This window comes from Ruditapes philippinarum, unplaced genomic scaffold (assembly GCF_026571515.1).
Source record: "Ruditapes philippinarum isolate M1 unplaced genomic scaffold, ASM2657151v2 ctg3715_1_1_1_1, whole genome shotgun sequence".
Classification (NCBI taxonomy): Eukaryota; Metazoa; Mollusca; class Bivalvia; order Venerida; family Veneridae; genus Ruditapes; species Ruditapes philippinarum.
In genome coordinates this window covers 20940-41010 of record NW_026857641.1, presented here as the reverse complement: position 1 = coordinate 41010, position 20071 = coordinate 20940, and positions in this window count along the sequence as shown.

Here is a 20071-nt window from a genome sequence, read left to right as displayed (position 1 = left end):
ATTTAATTGGGTTTGGTATAAAATCAGACTCTATCGTTTATCGTTGTCATCTGCGTGCGCCTTGTATCCTCAATTCCATTTTATTTAGCTTCGTCCATTGTCCATGGAATGAAAAATGACCGGTCCGCCATTTACATGACGTATGAACACACCTGCGGATTTTTCAAAATTCAAAGTTTTACCAGTTCATGTAAAATGTTGAATTCTGCTTAAGCCGGTGCTAGGGGCGTGGACGGTAGCTTGCAATTACCACTATCGTCTACAAACAGGCTCAATCAAAAAGTCGGGAACTCTGCCGTGTTGGGCTTTCTTTAGGGATTCTGTTTTTCTCTATTGTTCACAGAATCAGAATAAGTTGTTATATGCATTGATTATTGCAATTATTTTTCTTTTTGTACATTTTTAGTTATATTTATCACTAGTGCTGTTGTCGTTTCTTCCGCACAATCACTCCGGCAGAGAAGATCTTGCAATTACTGTTACTTCATTCTAATTAATTTTTCTAATCTATTTGATTTAAATCAACTTATTGAAACTTATTGAAACCTGTATGGTCCTGGTTGCCCTATATAGATTATTACATCCAGATTCCAGAAATGTTTAAACTTTTAACTCTCAAAATCTTTATAATTTTTGTGTCCTGCTACAGCTGTAAAGTCCTACTTAAAGTTACTCACTGCCGTAGTCTATTACTTAGCGGCAATTAGTATTGTACAGCTGTAGATATTTAGTATTTTGTATGGAAGCAAAATTACTACTGTGCTTTTAAGACGCATAAATGTGAATTCGAAACTATTAAAGGAACTTCATTGAGGTCTAATATATAGTTTAAAATCATAAAATTTGAAATTCTTTCATAAATCAAAAACTATGTAATATTCTTAGATTATATGTAAACATACTCTGTATTAAATTGATAATAGACTTTTGATGTCATATTTGGGCCAATTTGAGTGAAAAGCGTTGCAACACTTTTCAATTTGGGTCCATTTGCTCTTATAAAATTGTTCATCCCCGGAAAGCGGTTGAGCGAATGATTTGTTATTTTGTACACGAGTTTTTGGTTCAAACCTATATATCCAGTTATAAAACCATTTTCGGTCCCTTCATGTCAAAAAACCTCAGTGGAGCCCCTTTAATTTTTACATTTAACTTCGACCATTTTTGTTCAGCTTTTTATCCTTCTAAAGAATGATTTTTTCGTTTCCGAGGCAAAACGTGCACGCTGTAAAAATCGAGTCTTTATTTTAAAAAATGCTACGTTTGAAGATAAATATACTTCATTCATTTAAGCCAAGGACCAGCTCGATATGCAGATTTGTTGACACTCTGGAGTCAGTTGAATGTCTTATTATTATGCAATCATAAGGTATGGAATACTAATGTTTCGCTAAGGAAGACATCTGCATGAACGGTTATTATCAAGATGACAGAAATTAAGAGCAAATACTTTTACCATCACAGTGTCGTACTTGTTCAACTTTTTTGTTAAACTTTTAAATTGGACAATAAATATTTACTCAAATTAATTAAAATTAGTCAAAACTACATTTATATTCCATCAAGCGTCAAACGTCAAACCCGTCTCCTAGGGTTGAGTGCAGGGGATAGCACGAGAAATGGGCAAAGCCTTTCCCTTCACATGCTTTCCCCACAATGTCGGGTCAATACGCTGGTTTTGATTGCGCGCTAAAATAGCTATGTTCAGCTCAGAAAACATCAGCCAAAGGGATTTACGTGACCTATACCAAAGTTTGATCAAGTTCCCGCTATTCAACTATTCGACCATGGTTACAGTTGACTGGTTCATCCCCTCTCCCACCCTTTCATAAAAAATTCACATTGAAAAAAAAACCGTGTATTCGAGTGATACTATACACATATTATCTAGTCTGGATGTGAAACTTACGAAAACATTATTTAATTTACTGCAGATGATATACAAGTGTATCGGCAGACTCAGGCACTACTTCCTGATATATCCCGCAATCAAATTGCGTACTAGAGTAAACTATATTTATAACAATTTAGTATATCCCAATGCCCTTGTATATTTTAGTTCATTATTATGTGTCTTTGAGTCTTTTTTCTACCACCGAAATAAAATTCATTTGCAGAAAAAACTTCCTCTGAGCAGAGATCTCTAATACCGTTATATCCGGCGTCCATGCCCTTAGCAAGAACTTTCACATTTACAGAATATATCTATTTTCTAGTTACAGTTTATCTATTTTCTAGTTAACTTTATTTGATGAACTTCGCATTAGCTTCTTGTCTGATTTACTCCGTTATGAACCATGTGAACAAATTGTTTCTGCCGTCAATTATTGTGGAATTTTCACTCGTATAATACACATATTATCGCTCTAATCTAGAGAATTGTTGAAGCATATTAAAATATCTATCTACAAAAATAATTGCCAACTTGTGTTTCAATAAAAATTTGAATTTATTTTCAGTCATAAATGACTATGTTGCCGATATGTTATTGCACGCACACAATTATGTGAAACTGATATATTTGCCGCCTATACGCTTAGCATTGCACGTTAATCAAAATTGCTCTCAAAGCACGTTTTCCAATCAAAATTGCACACATATGTATATATAAATCAAAACTTCATATGAATTCGTATGCCAACTGTATACAAAGTTGGTCAAATTTACCAGGGTCTTTCAAATATTTGAAGGACCCTGAATTTATACCCGTTTGTTGTTGTTGTTTTATATACAAATAATATCATAATTGAAATTTTTATACTTCTTATTATGTCGATTAATGCAACCTGAACCTTGGTCTTATACTTGATATGGCGACTTAATAAAATAATCATAAATCTACCCTGATATTATTTTAAACTACATATGGGCACATCTTCACCTCCATACAGGATCTTAAATACAAATGTATAAATAATTTAATCAAATTTCAATACTAAAATTACGTACAATTTCAAATATAAAATAAAATACATTTCTAATAATATAACTTTTCTGAAAATATCAATGAAATGATCATGAAGCGTGTCAGTTGAACATGAACCCAATAAACGACACGGAAGACTGCTCTAGGTGTTACACGGTTTGTGCGTGTGTTCTGACTATCGTGGCCTGTCACAATTAACACGTGCACCTCGGGCATATTGGTTTGATTTAGACTTTAATTGATTTCTGCGACAATAAATCTGCTACGTTCATTCCCACGTATAACTGGACAATCCCTCCGTTTACCAATATTTTCCCTTCTCTATTGATAGCAAAAATCGATTTACAACTATGGAACGCAGAGTGACATCGTCAATGCGACGTCATCGGGGACTTACTGAATATTCATAGGGCACCTGCCAGCATCAACAAGCATCTAGAAGACGAAATGTGTTATCAAATTTATACGTATATTTTTAGAGGAACTTTTATTTTAAAGTGGTAGGGAGATGGCTTGTTTGTAAATAAATATGTGGAGCAAATATAACGCGATTCTTGCTGGAATTTTACTGTCAATATGTGTCGGAAAATGCCCATGTTTAGCTCTGCAAATTGATCGTCAATTTCCATTGGGTACAATTGGTAAGTCTTTGTCGCAGAAACGCTTGGATTCCATTTTTTCCACATATGGTAAATGTTGTATTAGTTCAACGTAAACGTTAATTTGTGAACATTAATTGAATTTAAAGTAAAGTTTTAAGGCTTTTTATCAACATGAATGGGTAAATTTGATAGGTCAAATGATAATTATGTTCCCAAATCTTCTAACATATGGAAGATCTAAATCGGGTAAACGCTTGCATTATTGTGATGCTGAAAGACTATTGTATAGTATAACTGTGTATATGTCCAAGCAGCTTTAATTTATAAATCTTTTCATAAGATGGTTGTTAAGTAAATGACAAGTAAACTTTGAAGTTGGATATCAGTAAACATGTTATTTCCAACAGTCTATAAAATAGAAAATAAATTTATAAAATATATAGAGATCTATCATCTATTATACATAATAATGCCCAATGAATCAATTAACCTATTAATATTACTGTAGCAGTGAAATGACAAACTAATTTGATTACCATTACATTTCATTCACAAGGTGCAATGAGAGCAACATACTATATAGATATTAGTCCTAATAAAGTATGATTTCACTTTGATATGTATTAATTTTTCCCAACTTAGACTTACAATCAACAAGCTGATATGTCTATTATTTTGGATATATACATTCTTAGAATTATTATATAAACTATAAATGTGCTTCGGTATTAAATGATTGTATTTTTCTTCTTTCTTTTCTTAAACTTAGAGATTAAATTTAATTAAGGCTCTTATTGACTGAGAAATATTATTTAGTTTAAACATACTTTATATAATTTAAGCTGTATTTCTATACAAGTTCATGCAAATTACATTAATCACTTTCAAGTCCAACTCCTGGAACCAACCAGTATACTAGTGTCATATGAAGAAATATTATATAAGTCATGACCCAAGAATTGCCCAAACCCATGATCTGGGGGATCATCCTCAGGTCGAGAGGCAGACACCTAAACCACTAGGCCACTGCTCCCATTCATATTATGTATATGTATGTAGAGAATAATGATATTTATGAACAGTTATGAACATTATCTTTAAGTTTAGATAAAATTCAATTCTGTAAGTAAAGTTAACATTGATCTTCACAAGTTGCCAAATATCCACTCCACTCCAGTCATAGGTTTCTTACCGGATCATTGAAGTTGTGGCAAAAATCAATGATAGGGTCATGAGCAATCAAATTTAGGAACTAGGGTCAGACAGACTAATTGTTAACGTCTTTTTTCACAGCTGGCCTGTAATAGATTGTCTACAGAGCTTGTATTCTGTCTATATATTAGCATAGGTATTGGCATGAGGATGTGGGGGGGGGGGGGTAGGGATTGGGACTGAAATTTCTATTGATAACTCTCCCCTCTCCCCCCTTTTGTCACAGCAACCTCAATACTTTATATCTCTCCTAATATAAGGCCTAGCACCTTCCCTTATCTCTCTAAATAATTATATGACTTGATTCATATGTATTATACGGCAGATAAGGGTTCAACAGCAAGCTTGCATACTAAACAAATGCACATGAAAATAACGTTTTGTAAGTAAAATGGCTTCAACATTCAAATTCAAATGTTGTAAACAATGAATAATAACAAAATTGTTCTGAAAGTGTAATGATTATTCCATGGCACAAGTATGTTTATCAGTCATTTAATTCATATATAATTGTTACTCTTTTTCATGTTTTAATTACCCAGAGGTAAGTTTTGACCAAAAAATTTTTACTTTTAATAAAAGTTGAATTTTCGTTTAATGCAAATGGTGTCATAATGACTTGAGAAAATTTGCAATTAAAACAATCCTAGTATTATTGAACAAAATTGAAGAAAAGTCACTCCTGCTATTTAAGATGTACAATTTTATATAAAATTGAAATAAAAGAAAAAGTTAACATAGAAAAAAAAAATGAAATCTGATGAATTATCTGATATTTTGGAGATGACTAAGAGAAGAATACCCTTCCCAAAGAAACCTGTACAATATGTAGTAAAGAATAAAAATGTACTTAATTCTGCAGTACATAATAAAGTTTGCTTCCATGGCACAAAAGGGAGAGCATCAGAATCAGGTTTGTAATCGTTTGACTCTCGTGCATGGCAAAATTTCTTTGTAACATTTCTTTGTAACAACTGATCTCAGACATTGAGCCTGGTGGTGACATTTGTCCCTCACCGCTGATTCAGATATCACATAGGATTCAAACTAAAGTTGGTCCCTTTCAGCTTTGGGAGAAATTGAAAATTACTGGTTAGTAATCAGTGATTTTTTTACTGTATAAAGGCTATTTCCCCTAGCCCAAAATAGGTATAATTTCCCCTAAAAATGCTACAATTTTCCCTTAAATGCCTCGTGCCCTTCCTTAGCAGAACCATGAGTTAACAGCATCTGATTTATATCAGCTAGAAGACAGAAAGCTGTCCTTATAGATAGCTACTACTATGTACCATGCATGTCAAATTGAATTGAAAATGAAAATTTTATACAATGTGTTGGTCAATTCCATTTTCAACTGTCGGAATTTGATTTCAAGTTTTTCCCCTTTTCTGATTTATTGTGCTATATTTTCGCTTCAGAGAGCCACAGGTTATTTTGAAAATTGAAAAAAAAAGTCACTGATAATCACATATCCAGAAAAGCTGGTTTGAGGGACTGACCTTGGAATATGACCCCAAAAAATGTATATATTGTATCAATAAAAGCTGTTTGAAATGCTGGTAAAACTTTTTCTACCTAAATGTTTCATCATTTTAAGGTACTATACTGGATTTATTTTACATTAAGGGACTGAAAATTTGTAATTTTATAGTTTTGTGTACCATTTATGATCATAATAGGTCTTGATGCGTTAAATTTGATTGGTTCACTCCGTTTGTTTCACTCGAACAAAAAATAGGTTTTCAGTTTAAAAGTGAGTGTATTTCTTTACATATTTTGCATATTTTCTGTTTAAAGTGCATACTTTGATCTTTGTAAGAATTTCTAATTTTATATTTTAAGGCCTTTTAACCTCAGTGGAACTCTTTTAAATATAGCTTTGTTTAATGAATGTCTGAGAGATTTGAAACACACAAACTAGCTGCTTTATTCACATTGTCGATGAAGAAATTTTAATTACTTTTCTTGTGCATTCAGCCTTTGTTGACATTTGTTATTTCGCACAGCTGAAAGCAGCATCTTGACAGAGGGAAAGTTCACTTGACAATGCAGGAAGAAATGTTTTATTGAAAAGATTGCTATTGAATTTTGCTAGGGAGAGCCTGACATATAACTTGCTTAAAGAAATAGATGGATTCTTTGTAGACTGTCCAAGATATAGAATATAGAATAATATCTGCTTGTTTCAGAAATTTTCTACATAACATGCAATGCAGTATCATTACTCTATACTAATTAGTTTTAATTAGATGATGAGATATTAGCCTAGAAAGAATTTTAGTTATGTGACCACTTGAGGGCCTTAATATAGACCGTTTAAGCCTTACAGAAGGTAAAATTTTCTTTGTTGATTTATGTGTTCCTTTATGTTTAATAAGGATCATTCAAAGAGTACAATCTAGTGACAAATCATGATTCATTTCCTAAAAAACAAACAGTTAAAAGGTAGTGGTAAGAATATACCTTGATGCAAATACTGGCAAAACAGTGAATTTTGACACACAAAAATAGTTAAAACTAAATGGTCAGTGTATTGAGTGAGTGGACCTTAAAGAGAAAGGGGAAAATAGCTTGTCACTCTGAATTTACAGGGCAGGAAGTAAGTAAAGGCTGGCAGCTACCTATCTCAGGTATGACATGGCTGGAAAGCAAGAGATTAATCAATCCAAGCTGAAAATCCATGGAGAGGCTAGTCTATCTTTATTGAGTGCCAATGACTTTTTGGGATAGTGACTATATCATAATACCAGTGTTTATGGACTTAATATGGTTGCCAGAAATTGAACACATGGAAATCTATATCAGCCCAAAATAGTTACCACTCTCTACCAGATTCACCTGACATCTTGCCACCAGATTCACCTGGCATCTTGCCACCAGATTCACCTGGCATCTTGCCACCAGATTCATCTGGCATCTTGCCACCAGATTCATCTGGCATCTTGCCACCAGATTCACCTGTCATCTTGCCACCAGATTCACCTGGCATCTTGCTACCAGATTCACCTGGCATTTTGCCACCAGATTCACCTAGCATCATGCCACCAAATTCACCTTACATCTTGCCATCAGATTCACCTGTCATCTTGCCTAAGATTCACCGGGCATCTCGCCACCAGATTTACCTGTCATCTTGCCACAAGATTCACCTGTCATCTCTCGACCAGATTCACCTGGCATCTCGCACCAGATTCACCTGGCATCTTGCCACAAGATTCACCTGGCATCTTGCCATCAAATTCACCTGGCATCTTGCCACCAGAATCACCTGGCATCTTGCACCAGATTCACTTAAAATCTTGCCACCAGATTCATCTGGCGTCTTGTCACCAGATTCACCTGGCATCTTGTCACTAGATTCACCTGGCATCTTGCCTCCAGATTCATCTGACATCTTGCCACCAGATTCACCTGACATCTTGCCACCAGATTCACCTGGCATCTTGCCACCAGATTCGTCTGGCATCTTGCCTCCAGATTCATCTGGCATCTTGTCACCAGATTCTTCTGGCATCTTGCCACCAGAATCACCTGGCATCTTGCTACCAGATTCACCTGACATCTTGCCTACAGATTCACCTGGCATTTTGCCACCAGATTCACCTGGCATTTTGCCACCAGATTCACCTGGCATCTCTCCACAAGATTTACCTAGCAGCTTGCCACTATATTCACCTGACATCTCCTGGTATTTTTAAATACCAATGTTAGCATCATTTGAGTTCTGACTTTAATGATAATCGAAATAATTTGACCAAGTCCAATATACATAATACAATCATATAGGTGGTCCTACCATTGGTTTTATCTGATTAGGTTATTATATACCAACTCTTTCAGTTGGACTGATAGTAGGTTTCATACTCATTTATACCATATTATTTGAGCCGCGTCATGACAAAACCACGCAGTCTGATCAGGATCCATGCTGTTCGCTATCAGTATCTCTACTTGTAAAAGAGTTGGTAAGCGAACAGCATGGATCCTGATCATACTGCGTGGATGCGCAGGCTGGTCTGGATCCGTGCTGGTCTCAAACCCATTATGTTGGTTTTGTCATGACGCGGCTCATTTATTATATAGTCTGGTATGAAGGGGATGTTAACCCAGATAATCAAAGTGCTGCAGCACTGAATGCGACGGACATGCAACCGGAGAGACACCAAGGCTTCTTTTAGAAAAACAAAACAAAATAAAAACAAAACACAAAATATATAACAGAGAAAATTTGTTCCATACAAGTTCGAGATTTGTAGAGCAATATATTTTGTGTCCCAAATTGATATAATTCAGATTTTCTACTTTCAAGCACTTAAATACAGAATGAAATTTATGCCTAAAAACTCTGGTCAAACTTGTAAATCAGTGTCCTTATCGATTTATTCTAAGAAATGATATGTAAATAGAAAAAAAAAACTATCAACGAAATATTTCTAGAATAAATCCAGGCAAATAAACTTCAAACATAATACATTGTACATTTGAGAATGCTATTTAGAATTGCTTCGTGTTATATCATAGTGGGCATACAGACAATAAAATATAAGTCATTTGTATTTTTATTTCTCTTGGATATGTCTCATTAAAAAAAAATTGGTTAAAATCATCAGCAATTAATAGTGTATTTCTTAGATTTTTTTTATTTACAAGGTAAAGATGTAGAGGCCAGAGCACATCGTTTTTATTTTAATTTAAATGTCACTTAAGCACTACAGTGTTTAGTTGTCCTTTTCAACTTCACACTAAATTCCATTTTCAACTTGTTTGCTTCTTACAATTGTATAGCATTTCTAAAACTATTGCATTACAATCCGCTGGTTGTACTTCCTAATCGCCTGTCCAAAAATCAGAACAGGTAAAGCAGAATCTATTTTTAGAATATCGAAGGTTAACTCATATCATGACCTAGTAAAATATGTAAACAAACCACAAGAATCGGAAGTAGAACTGATATTATAACTTCCTTACCATGATTTCAAGACTACATGGCGGTAAAGTGTCTTACATGCATTTTCAAAAATAGATATTTATACTAGCCATTGAACTGTATCTAATATATTAATAACTGCTGAATATTCAGCTAAACCCGCGGTATGAGTCACGAAAATAGTTCTTCTTTTATTAATGCGCGAGTTATCCTAGAGTCACGAAAAACTTTTGATTTGTTAATAATAATGTTTTGTATAATGTAGAAATATTTATTCCCTACTAATAATGTCTTGGAACTCAGAGGTTACACTTTATTGTAGTATAATTTGCTGTCCTACTTTTTCGACTGCGGTAAATCGTTTCAGCAGTAATTTGCATATTGCGCAATAATTCTACGGGACTACAACGTTTTTATCAATAATATACGTTCATATTTTAACTTGGATAACTTAATTTGAAATTGAAAAGGCTAAATATGGAAGACATTAAGATATCCAGACAAAGTATGGGAGTTTTGAAGGATCAAATTCATGTACTATTTCTTGGGCTGTTAATTGGTTTAGGACACATTGCGCGAGTGTAGCCAACGAAATCCCATGTGTAGATGACTTAGCTCTGAACGCGCCTGAGGGCGCGTCCGTCGCAAAAATGGTTCATTAACAAAAGTTATTGATATCTTTGTTTTTGTATAATGTAGAAGTTGACTGTCCTCTTTGGAAGTATGTGGGTTTCAGGAAATCTTTGAGAGTGATAAACATAACATACAGGATTGGTCAGTCAAATGAATATTCGCAAGTTTTCTGGAAATTTAAGATTTGATAATTTTGATCTTATAGATTTGGGCTTAAACATCATTGTATTTCTAAGAAACAAAAAGGCTGTGTAATAACATAATGTTACCTTTATGGTTTTATTGTCAAAATATCTTTTAAGGTACATTAATTTGTAACCTTTCTAAAACAAATGGAACAGAATGACTGTGGTATCTTCCTACACACCACCGTTAGATTTGTTTTGTTTCTGATAAGCCAAAATGCTGTGCTTTTCCTCTGTGAAAACAAAAGGCAAGAGTTGTTATGCCTCAGTGGCATTTGCCAATACTGAATATCTTATCATTTCACATCGCTTTAAAAAGTATGGTACCTCTCTATGTTTGACTCCCTGATAATGACCCCAAAAATTGTTACACTTTTGTCAAGGGAGCTAAATATTGTATATTTTGGGAACTAAAGTATGCTATAATATTTACATTCATAAACATGTACATTAAACACTCAAGCAACCATTTCCTTAGGTCTAATACACCTATATGATCCCTATTGCATTGCATGTAATTTTCAAAACTTCTTGTATTTTCTTTCAAACTCATAAATGTATTTGGAATACTTTTAAAATCAATACTTTTCAGACAAAATATAAACAAATTTCTCAAGGTTTATTTCAGCCCCTTCCCCCGAGTTATATTCTTAAGTCTACATAAACAAGGTAATACCATGCCAATTTAACGTAACAAGTTTCAGATTTTAATTTGTCAAGTAATTTTTTTATTGACAAGAATGCCAGTTAAAAAGAAAGATTGTGACTTAACTGGATGTTAAAGACTACCACAACAAATTGTGTAGTGTATTACTTTTTTTTAAAGAAAATAGATGTAAAGTAATCCTAGCTAGAGGACTATACTAGAATATAGGGTGTTACAAGTTTTAGTCTATATTTTGATAAAACAACAGTCAACACAGTTGATGGGCATTTGGTAACTCAAACACATGATGTTTCAGCATCAGATATTTTGAAACTTCATTATGAAAAATCTTTAAGAGATTTTGGCATGATTCCTGTAACATTGAAGACTAGACCTTATATCAAACTTGGTATTGATTTCAGTCAAATAGCAAATTTTCGCTGCTAATGTAAACATCTTGTCATCAGCGATGTTGGGGGAGGTTTGAATACATCAAGCTTCCTTGTAAACATGATCAGGCTGATTATTCTAAATATAGAATTAATGATGAAATTGTTTGTTTTTTCTCTCGACTCTAAATATAGATTTAATGATGAAATTACTTTCTCTCTCAACAACAGAACAATTATAAGAGCTGTCATAAAATAATGAGAAGTAAGTAGCTTAATCATTGGAACAAGGAGGGGAAAAATTGTCATAATTTGATTATAGCTTAAAATACCCTCTCATTGAGACAGGTATATGACAACACAATGGCTGTCAATACAACTTCTTTGATCCTGTTTACCATATGTATTTATTTTTGCTATCCTTTTATATGTAGGACTTAATTGTCAAAGTTAACATTTTTTAAAAATAAATTTTTGTCAAAGTAGCAAATTTTGGACAATTTGAATAAAACTATATCAGCAAAGATGTTCAGAACACCTATATATTTATACCATGCAATTGAAATTGGTCATGAAACTTAAAATCCGAGCTAGACACTGCACATTATTTTTATGTTTCACTCACTTAAAGAGCCATCAAGATTTATGAGTACAAGAACAGACTGTGTTATTAAATCCTTGTAGACAATGTAATAAGATAGTAAAAGCTTTCACCACACTTTGATTCATTCTTTAGTCAGTTTACCAACATCTATTCTACATTGTACTTTGGAAACCTAACAGCAATATGCTTCCATTGTATAGCCAAGCCAGTCTGTACTGTCTTTGATATACCGGTAAGCTGTTCAGTTTTTGCTTTCAGTTATATAAGAATATAAGGCCCCAATTTCATTTGGAAGGACTTGAATTTTTGGGAATCACGGGGTAGAAAATATAAAAGCAGTTAAAAAAAATTATACCTTAAAAATAAATATTGATAGACAGACTATAATAATTGATATACATCAAACAAGATACGCAAAATCATTTCCTTTTAGAATTTCATTTTTATTGGGTCCTGTTGCTGTCACTTAAAAAATAAGTTTGCTACAAATGGTAAAGGATAAGGTATCAAACTGTCCCTGGATTGTCATGACCCACTTGGTGGTGTAGGTTTAACAATGTTTATGGTCATAAACTTTAAATAACTAACATAACTATAATATTAAAACTGGATACTGAGTTCTACCTTCCACAACCATTTTCAGGTCAAAAGGTCAAGGTCACTGGAAACTTATGATAGAACACAAAGCTGGTGGTCATGCAGAGTCATACTCATTTCATTCAAAAGGTCAAGGTCACTTTGATCCTTTTATTTATTTAGAAAGTTTATTGCAGTTTATTATCCAGCACTGAAAAAAAAGTGGAGCACACTTTTCCTTGGACAGCTTTTTTTTACAACTTTTTGTCCAGTAACTTGGTATTAAAAATAAAAAATGCGCTGGGCGGTAAAGGCTTGGTATTTTATGATATTCATTTAAAAATCAGTCAGTGCTCAATATGCCAGCAAAGAAGGCATTTGATAGAGAAAAGATGAAGACCAAGCAAATAATGCATCAATTGTAGGTTGCCTTTTCCTTAATAATAATACCCGTAGACGTTCTTGCTCAAACATAGGTTTCATAATAAATCAAATGGAATTCACAGATACATTTTCAGGCAACTAGAAAAATCTCAAGCCGCAATTACAACAAACTCAAGCCGCGCAATCCCCGTACGACAAAGCGATGACCGCCTGGTGCCTGTGCATAAATTGTCCCAGTACTGGGCGAAACTTGTTCGCCAACTATTATCGCCCAAGCGCAGTTAGCTTTTAAGTAGTTCTTAAATCTCGACGACGACTGCCCGATGAGCAAAATTTGCAGCTGTTGTTGTCCTATTGTCATGTTGGCTGGATGGACATCGGCAGATATTACGCGTGACTTAGGCATTAGTTATGCAGTAGAAATATGGTGATAAATACTGTAAAGTCACTGTCATGATTACATATAGCTTTTACAGTATTTCTTGGTTTGTGATTATTTGTTCTTTACTTAAAATTAAAGTATTATTTCCCGGAGTCTAAAGGTTAACAAACTGCTGTTACTTCAAAATATCAACTACTATGAGAAAGTGCCATGGCAGGTTTCCCTTTCAATTTCTAGGCGAAGATACCATATAAGATTTTGCCTTTTTAATTTCTATGAGAATATTGCCATTATAGGTTTCATTTTAATGTCTTTGAGACTATTTCATGGCATGTTCCCTTTATATTTCTATGCATATACATGTACGTATGCCATGGCAATTTTCCTTTGAATTTTATGAGAATATGCAATTTTATGTTCCATTTTAAATTTCTTTGAGAATATAGCTATAGCAGGTTTTAGGTGGAAGATTTATTTCACAGTCTGAGAGAGATGATGGTGATAACTTCATTGATGGGTGTTGATTCAATTTGTCAACTTTAGGGTGACATATGTTCTTACATTATAGACTTCTTAATTGGTGGAAGCTATCTTAGGAAGGCATTTTCTTCTCAGCTTTTCTTGTTAAATAAGAAGCGCTACCATTGATTTTATCTTCACATCCAAATTGGTGATTTCTGGATTTTCAACATTCCATTAGTAAAAATGCCAAAAGCAGTGGGATCTGTGAAGTTTTTCTTGCAATTTTAGACAATTTTGCTGAAGATTGTAATGAAACAATCTTGACACTCATTTTGAAAATTGTTTCTGGGTGGCTTTCGATTTAAGAGAAATGTTAATTTGATTAATGTAAAAGTGTAGGTGTTTGATACAGTTTAGGTATTCTAGTTCAGCACTAGGTTTTATTTGTCAGATATGTTGGGGTGTACTATTCAGATTTGTTATGTATGGTGGCTGATTTGGTACTCTTTTGTGCATCTAGTTGGCTCTAGCAACAACACAACAATTTAGCGTTGTGCGGGGTGTTGTCCTGATGTCACATTGTCGATCGGTTCAAATTGAAGGTTTGGCTTATAAGCCAAGCAACAGGGCAACATCGCAACATCGCGACAACGTGCCACACGACAAAGTGCCATTTGGCATGTTGTCGCTAGTGACAAGACGAGTGCGACAAACGCAAATTGTAAATTGTCGTGTTGTCGCTAGCGCCAACTAGACGTACAAAAGCGTACCAAATCAGCCACCATAGTTATGTGCCTTTAGTTTTCTTTAACACACAGCTAAATTTATGCAGTGTTTTACCTTGCATCTAAACTGGAACAATCTGCTTATAATTTGAATGGGATTTGAATATCTGACAGCAAGTTAAATTTAGCAGTAATCAACAATCTTTATAAAGAACAGCTAAACTGTTAAATTGTAAACACTGTCAGACAGGCTAAATACTTTATACTGGTGGCAAAGTCATTTATAACTTTAGTAATATTCATAGTTTAAAGTAACATCAGTCTTATCTTTAGCTATAAATATATGGTACTCAAAAGAGTTTTTTTAATTGGTATATTATAAACATATTTATTAAAATGAACTGTGCCCTACATTTGTTGAAAGTACACTGACTTTACTGCACCTTTTTCAAAAAGTGCATTGACTTCACTGCACCCTTTTTAGCTTGACTTTTTTTTTGAAAAAAAAGTAGAGGTATTATGTTATAGTCGGGGCGACGTTGCCGTTGCCGTCCGCAAACTTGTACCTGGATCATAACTTTCTTAGTTCTTGGTGTATTGTCTTCATACTTGGCCACAGCAACCCTTGGGACAAGACTTTTCAGTAGACCACACTAACCTTGACCTTCATCCATAAATGACCTTGACCTTCAAGGTCAAAAGTCCAAATTTTGCTTGTTCTTGCTATTATTGGCTGTAACTTTGTTATTAACCAGGTTTTCCGAAGGAAAAAACTGGTTATTAGATTGAGGTATGTCGGGGGACGGGCGGGCGGGCGTAAACAGTTTCTTCTGTGCGCAACTCTACATTTTTCAACGGATTTTGACCAAACTTTCACAGAAGCTTTGTCATCAAGTGACCTGGCGCATATTGTTGGGGTTTTGTGATTGGATAATATTTGACCTAATTATGGCCCTTTGTTTTTTTCCTTATATAGAATATATAGTGAATAATTTCTTCTGTGCCCAACTGTTCCTATATTTCTCAATGGATTTTGACCAAACTTTCACAGAGGCTTTGTACTCAAGTGCTCTGGCGCATATTGTCGGGGTTTTGTGATTGGATAATATTTGACCTAATTATGGCCCTTTGTTTTTTTCCCATTAACCAGGTTTTCCGAAGGAAAAAACTGGTTATTAGATTGAGGTATGTCGGCGGGCGGGCGGACGGGCGGGCGTAAACAATTTCTTCTGTGCGCAACTCCTCCTACATTTTTCAACGGATTTTGACCAAACTTTCACAGAAGCTTTGTCATCAAGTGACCTGGCGCATATTGTTGGGGTTTTGTGATTGGATAATATCTGACCTAATTATGGCCCTTTGTTTTTTTCCTTATATAGAATATATAGTGAATAATTTCTTCTGTGCCCAACTGTTCCTATATTTCTCAATGGATTTTGACCAAACTTTCACAGAGGCTTTGTACTCAAGTGCTCTGGCGCATATTGTCGGGGTTTTGTGATTGGATAATATTTGACCTAATTATGGCCCTTTGTTTTTTCCCATTAACCAGGTTTTCCGAAGGAAAAAACTGGTTATTAGATTGAGGTATGTCGGCGGGCGGGCGGACGGGCGGGCGGGCGTAAACAATTTCTTCTGTGCGCAACTCCTCCTACATTTTTCAACGGATTTTGACCAAACTTTCACAGAAGCTTTGTCATCAAGTGACCTGGCGCATATTGTCGGGGTTTTGTGATTGAATAATTTTTTATTTAATTATGGTCCTTTGTTTTTTTCCTTATACAGAATATAATTATAGTGAACACTTCCTCTGTGGCAATTCCTCCTACATTATTCATGTTTTACATTGCACATAGTTACATTGTTTGTTGCTTGTATTTGTATTTCAAATAAAACATATTTATCTACAATGGTGATTAGGGTTGGATATCGTTCTTCACGAAACGGTCCGATACCGATACCGGTACTGACGAAACGATACGGGTATTTTATCGATACTGATACTGATACTTTTACAATACCAAACCCTTTGCTGCAAGTATAAGAACTGAAGAGATATAACATGTAGTGCTAGAAAATAAATATGTTACATTACTGGTCTTTCTGAAATTTCATGCTGTAAAGTATACTTTTCTTTTGTTGTTTTGTGTTTACTCTTTTTTACAACATTTACACATGTTAATTGTAAAATACTTTTACTTTTTCATCAAAAGAACATGACATAATTTATACACAGACAACTATCTTATGCAGGACAGCGGTCTGCAGCTGAGAAGTCTACAAATTATTGTTTTAATCTTGATATCTCTAAATCTGAAAGAATTTAAGACAGTTGGTTATCTATTATTTTTTACAGCTATTATTATTACTGTGTAGAAATTTTATTCTGATGCTGATATTCTTTTTTAAATCACATTATTGTTTACTGTAATAAATGAAATCACAGGATTGGTTGGCTCACTTTGCAATTTGGAATTACATGTAAGAAATTTCGTAAGATGTTTTTTCAAAGTCACTTATGTTTCCAGTCTGTTCTACTACAACAGCACAAACATATTTTCCACCAGTAATAAACTTAGAAATTTTGAAATGCATGTATATGCACATTCAGCACAGACTGTTTCCATTTTCATTTTAACCTAATATTAGTCCTTGTAGAAGTCATAAAGCAAATACCTATGCTTTACAAATAATAAGGATTTGGTATTTATTAATATTGAATTTACCTTTCAATTTTAAACATCTTTTATTTTTCAATAGCATGCACCGTTGAACATCTTGCTACAGAAAAAAGGGTATTGTCCTTACCAAATTGCATAATTCCATACTGCTCAAATACGCAAAAGTACTAGCCAACATTTGCAAAAAAATCCTACAAAACACTATATGAAATATGTTTCAGTTGTTTCACAGGAACTTGAAATTCTATCAAATAACCAATATTAATTATAATATCCAAATATACCCCCTATATACTATAAAAAAAACTTATAGTATATAGGGGGTATATTTTGCATATTATCGTTAATAGTAATAGAATTTCAAGTTCCTGTGGTTGTTTAAAGTATCACAGATCTAAATGTGTAATACACACAAGTTGACCTTTGACACGGCGGCACGAAATACCCAAATATACCCAAATACACCCAAATACACCCAAATATACCCAAATATTGCCCAAATATACCCAAATATAGCAATATTTATTTTTGTTTGTATAAAATATAGATTATAATGAGAAATAAATAAATATTTATAAAATAACATGACTTAGCCTGCTATAATTTTCATTCATTCCGTTGAAATGGGCAGTTAAGATGTTGTAAGAAAATAAAGTTGTGACATTTGCTTATCTACAATATCGCTTCTTTATGAATGCAATTTTAATTCAAGATATGATATTTGTTGTCTACACTTACATTTTTAAGGTGTAATTTTGTTGAAATTTCATATCATAATAGAGGAATTTAAGAAGTCCATGTTATTAAAAAAAGCTTTAATGGAGTACATATACTGTATCTTGGTTCAAAACACAATGATAGGAAAATGTATATTTGGGTATGTTTGATTATATCTTAGTGAAAGTGTATATTGTATTCATGATTAAAACAGCACTTTTTTAGTATAAAACATTTATTTTTAGTATAATTGGACAATATTTGGGTATATTTAGGCAATATTTGGGTATATTTGGGCAATATTTGGGTATATTTGGGTGTATTTGGGTATATTTGGGTATTTCGTGCTGCCCCCTTTGACAGGTGCATAATAGGCTATTCAAAAGAATATGCCTCCCTTTGATGTTGTTACTTTATCACCATCGAGCCGCCGACATTCACACTTTTTAATTGAAGTTCTGTCAGCATTCTTTTGTTAAGAAAATGTATACATGTTTAATAATAGTTCAGTGTTACACCAAAAACAAAAGGAGGCATATTTTGTTGGAATATTTCGGCCTCATTTATGTTCAAATCGTAATTCACGTGTGGATTTGTACATGTGGTAATGGATGAAAAGAACCTGGAAACATTAAATATGTATTCATTATGAGTGTTTAGAGACTAAACTGAAAAAAGGATTTAATTATTTTTTAAAAGCATTGTTTGAATAAACAATTGTCATATGTTGAATTAACATTGTCATTACGGCAAAAGCTGTGTGCGATGTATTTGGAAGGACTGTGTGCGATGTGCCGATGATCACTCAAGTATTTGATTTGTTTTCTCGTTGTTTCTTTGACATTTAAAACTTACAAACTTTTACCAAAATCAGTTTAAATTATTATATTTTCCTCCCGAGTACAAAAATATTATTATCTTGAACATAAGCAGCACAATACTTTTACAAAAATATCGCCGCGTCACAAACTTCAACTTTGCCGCGAAAGCCGTACTCGCCGCATGATAATAGTAATTCATAGTTTGTTTTACGTGTTTGTAGGCTGTTTTTATTTAAAAATCTTCTTATTTTTTTGACATATTGACTATTAAATTATTTTCTTTACAAAATTACAAAAGTATCAAATCCAGTACCGGTATTTTACGGAACGGTATATACCGGTAATTTACGAAGTTACTATTCGGTATAGGACCGATACCGGGAACCGGTGTCCAACCCTAATGGTGATAATTGAAAACCTGGTTTCATGGCATTGTCATGTTTCTTGTTTTTGAATGGATTGTCTTCAAACTTCAAGGATATCCTTTAAAAATAACCAGACAGACATTGACCTTCATAAATGACCTTGACTTTGAAGGTCAAATTGTTGAAATTTTCATTTTTTTTGGCTATTATTGGCTGTAACTTCGTTATTTTTGAATGGATTGTCTTCAAACTTGAACATAATAATTTTCAAGGATAACCCTTAAAAATAACCAGACAGACCTTGACCTTCACTCATTAATGACCTTGAGTCTTGACTTTGAAGGTCAAATTATTGAAATTTTCATTGTTATGGCTGTAACTGGCTGTAACTTTGCTATTATTGATTAACTTCATATTATAACAGAACATTCTTAAGGACAATACCTTGATGTTTATCAAACCCAAATTGACTTGGGCTCTTTAATGACCTTGGCCTTGAAGGTTAGATTACTGAATTTTCTCAGATTTGTGCATTAAATGACCATATAATATTTATTGGTGTGTGTGTATATAATTATATATCAACAACAACAACAACCACCACCACCACAACCCACCACCCAACCACCCACCCGGTCCAACACCCACCACCACCCACCCACCAACCAAAACAGGGAGGAGTTTTGTGTTTATTGTGGAAGTTTGTCTGACATTTGGTGACAAATTTTCTTGAAGTCAGTATACACAATATGTTATATATATTTATACTACCAAACCTGTCAAGTTGAATTTGAAGTGTTATCAATAATCAACTGTACTTAAATTTCAGTCTCT